This window comes from Dermochelys coriacea, chromosome 7 (assembly GCF_009764565.3).
Source record: "Dermochelys coriacea isolate rDerCor1 chromosome 7, rDerCor1.pri.v4, whole genome shotgun sequence".
NCBI classification, from domain to species: domain Eukaryota; kingdom Metazoa; phylum Chordata; order Testudines; family Dermochelyidae; genus Dermochelys; species Dermochelys coriacea.
This window is the reverse complement of record NC_050074.1, coordinates 49,111,865-49,116,177: the sequence shown is the minus strand read 5'-3', so window position 1 is coordinate 49,116,177 and position 4,313 is coordinate 49,111,865. Positions and strand designations below refer to the sequence as shown.

The window sequence follows — 4,313 nt, the reverse complement described above, 5'->3', positions numbered from 1 at the left end:
AGCAGCTCAGAACCTTGAATGTATTTGTTCCTGTGCGGTTTTCCCCAGAGAAGATTAAGGGACAAATTGAATCTGGTTCTCACTGCCCTAACCACTAGCCCATCTTTCCTCTTGGGTACTTACACACCAGCATCTGCTAACAGTTAAGAGAAAAGGGAGCGTGTGCCTGCTCCCATTAGCATGTACTTTCCAAAGACCCAAGAGAGAAATTCTTTGCAGGACATACCGTGCTTGCACATGAACTCCATTTCACTGCTCAGACAGAAGGAAATGGACTCAAAGAAATCTGCAAACTTTTTGAAGACCTACTATTCCCAGCTGCAAGGCTGTGCCTGGTATTGTATTGCGGCTTTCCCTGGGTCTCTGGAGTGTGCTGCGTCTGGGAGGAGAGTCTGTCAACCCTACCTAATTTGGTTCCACCAGTTGGGATTTTCATTTGTCATTGTTGCTTCCATGTACACAAATTGACAGCATCAGCTTTAAAGTGAAAGCCCAGATGGAGCTGCTGTAAATAAACACTGTGCACAATTTTAACAATTTCCACCACACCATCAACCTCAGTCTGGACCAGTCCACACAAGAGATCCATTTCCTAGATACTATAGTGCAAATAAGCAATGGTCACAAACACCACCCTATACCAGAAACGCAGTGACCACTATACTTACCTACATGCTTCCAGCTTTCATCCAGACCACATCACACGATCCATTATCTACAACCAAGCTCTAAGATACAACCGCATTTGCTCCAATCCCTCAGACAGAGGCAAACACCTACAAGCTCTCTATCAAGCGTTCTTAAAACTACAATACCCACCTGGGGAAGTGAAGAGAAAGACTGACAGAGCCAGAAAGGTACCCAGAAGTCACCTACTATAGGACAGGCCCAACAAAGAAAGTAACAGAACGCCACTAGCCATCGCCTACAGCCCGCAACCTAAACCTCTCCAGCACATCATCAAGGATCTACAACCTATCCTGAAGGACAATCCCTCACTCTCACAGACCTTGGGAGACAGGCCAGTCCTCGCTTACAGATAGCCCCACAACCTGAAGCAAGTAGTCACCAGCAACTACACACCACACAACACACACTAACCCAGGCATCAAACCCCGCAACAAACCCCGGTGCCAACTCTGTCCGCATATCTATTCAAGGGACACCATCATAGGACCTAACCACATCAGCCACATCATGGGCTCATTCATGTGCACATTTACCAATGTGATATATGCCATCATGTGCCAGCAATGTTCCTCTGCCATGTACATTGGCCAAACCAGACAGTCTCTACGCGAAAGAATAAATGGACACAAATCTGATATCAAGAATTAGAACATTCAAAAATCAGTAGGAGAGTACTTCAATCTCCCTGGACACTCAACAACAGACTTAAAAGTGGCAATTCTTCAACAAAAAAACTTCAGAAACAGACTCCAACGAGAAACTGCAGAACTGGAATTAATTTGCAAACTGGACACTATCAAATTAGGTCTGAATAAAGACTGGGAGTGGATGGGTCACTACAAAAAGTAATTCCCCCCTGCTGATACTCACACCTTCTTGTCAACTGTTTGAAATAGGCCACCTTGATTACATTGGCCTCATTAGCACTACAAAAGTGATTTCCACGCTTTGTCAACAGTTGAGAATAGCCCACTTCCACCTTAATTAAATTGGCTCGTTAGCACTGATCCCCCTACTTGGTAAGGCAACTCCCATCTTTTCATATGCTGTGTATTTATACCTCCCTACCGTATTTTCCACTCGATGCATCTGATGAAGTGGGTTTTAGCCCATGAAAGCTTATGCCCAAATAAATTTTAGTCTCTAAGGTGCCACAAGGACGACTTGTCATTTTTACTGTGCACAAAGCGTCCTTAGCACAGACTGCCAGGTGAAGATGCATCCAGCACAAGTTTGAGGTGCTCTAGTTGTGTGAATTTCCTCCTGACTCAATCTAGATTTGTTCAGAGAAGAAAAAAGAATGTCTTTGGAGAACATTCCCAGATTTCATCCAAGACCCGGGAGCCGCATGGATTGGGAACTTTTTGTCCAGTCCTTTATATAAACATTTCTTCTTCCCTTTGTAGTCTTTCACCTGAGAAATCCCAGAGCAGCAGGACGCCTATTAAGCAAATTCAGGGAGCAAACAATCTGAGAGCTTGCTGGGTTGGTGAAGACAGAGCCTTTGCCTGGAACCAAAGGGGAGTGATTAGTCATGCTGACTGAGAACAGGAAGTACCGACTGATGAACAGTGCAGAGAAGAGATTGCAGCTTTGCTCAACATCACAGCCTTCACCACAGATTCAACAGACTCAGAGGTGGCAACAGGCTAAAATAGAAAAATGCGGCCCATCTGCAAGCTTCCCCATGAACTCTACATATCTCCGTCCTAAGGAATTATCCTCTCATCAAATTCCTGATTCCAGTGGGACTAGATACTATATAAAAATATTGCTCAAGCATGCAGGGGTGTAATCAGGAAGGCCAAAACACAACTGCAGTTGCAGCTAGCAAGGAATGTGAAGGGTAACAAGAAGAGTTTTACAGGTATGTTAGCAACAAGAAAGTGGTCAGGGAAAGTGTGGGACTCTTACTGAATGGGGGAAGCAACTTAGTGACAGATGATGTGGCAAAAGCTGAAGTACTAAGGCTTTTTTTGCCTCAGTCTTCACAGACAAGGTCAGCTCCCAGACTGCTGTTCTGAGCAACACGGTATGGGGAGGACGTGAGCAGCCTTCAGTGGTGAAAGAACAGGTTAAGGACTATTTAGAAAAGCTGGACATGCATAAGTCCATGAGTCCAGATCTAATGCATCCAAGGGTGCTGAGGGAATTGGCTGATCTGATTGCAGAGCAATTGGCCATTGTCTTTGAAAACTCGTGGTTTTCTTCCCGAAGAGGTCCAGCTTCTTTGCATCCTTAGCTTGAGGGGTAGGCCCTTGCCTTTCCCTCCCGTTAACAGCTGCCACTACCAGTGAGTCCAGCAGAGGGTGGGTAAACAAGTATTCACTTGTATTCACTTGGAGGGCACAAAGTACTTTTTCTCAACTCCCTTAGCTGTAGGAGCCAGAGAGAATGGTGTTTGCATGTTCTCCTGAATGGTCTTTATCCGGGGAAGGGCCACTCTGGTGGGTCCTGCCAGGGATAAAATGTCTACCATTGGGTCTGACACCTTGGTGACCTCCTCCATCTGTACCCCAAGCTTCTGAACGACCCACCTCAGAAGTTCTGCTGTTGGGAAGGGGAGGCCCCAAGGATGTTCCTGCCACTGCCTCATCTGGAGATGAGGAGGAGGAGCCTGGAATATGGGAATGCCCCACCTGCCCATCAAGTTCCTCAAAACGCTGCAACTCTGTCCCCAAGTCAGAGTCCACTTCAGTGCCGGCCCCGGTACCAGTTGCAACGGCAGCATCATCCATGGTACTGAGTGAAGCCGTGGTGCCAGGCCTGTCATCGGTGCCGGGTGTGGTACCAATCGTGGTGCTGGCAGCAGTAGCGGTGGCTAATGCCCAGGAGAAATCCCTGGCACCAAACAGTCCTTCTCGCAGACGTAACTGAAAAGGAGCGTACCAAGGCAGACCCCTGGGACTGGTGGTAAGCCCACAGGGTCCAGAAGGGCCACTGGATTGGCATCCGAGCTGGTACCTGCCATTGTGGTGGCCATGGTACTGAGGGGAAGTTTGGGTCATTCCTACTGACTGGGAGTGCCGGTGGCTACAGTGTCGGCTTCTCCGGGACACACGAGTCAGTGTCCGATGCAGATTCTGATGAGTCTGCGTACGGGGACCATGACGGTGCCATGCCTGTCATTGCTGGGGATCGGTCCTGGGGCGATGTAGATCATTGCCGAGTCATAGCTGGCTTGCCCCTGGACTTCACCAGTGGCCTCTGGACCGGTGCTCTGCCACTGTCAATGTTATCAGGTCCCGCGCCACCTCATAAAAGTCTTGGGTGTGGATGGGAGGTCAAAATCCTCCACCTAGGTCTCCTCCGGTGGCACCAGACTCAACGGTCCCTCCCGTGGGCCCGGAGTTAATGGTGTTGGCTGCTGACTGGAGGGGAGGTAGGGTTCACTTCCGTTGCATTCACGTTTCTGTGCACAGGAAGGGGAGCACCCTCTATCAATGTTCCTGTACTACTTCTTTGGGACAGAAGACTGAGTGGTACCGATATTGATCCCATGCCGTGCTCTGCGCTAGGGAGTACCAGTGCCGAGGGTCCCTGACCCCAGAGTCCTTCCTCTGCACCTCCTGGACTGAAGCCGGCATGCTGTGCACCAACGCAGAGGAGCCCAACTCAGTGTC

The 4,313-nt window shown here is 48.7% G+C and overlaps 1 protein-coding gene across 3 annotated transcripts in view; it reads right to left on the bottom strand.

Annotated features, from left to right (window-relative positions):
- GNAI2 (G protein subunit alpha i2) overlaps positions 1 to 4,313 on the bottom strand; it is a 201,083-nt gene that overhangs the window by 66,229 nt on the left and 130,541 nt on the right. The gene's annotated exons all lie outside the window — the stretch shown is intronic.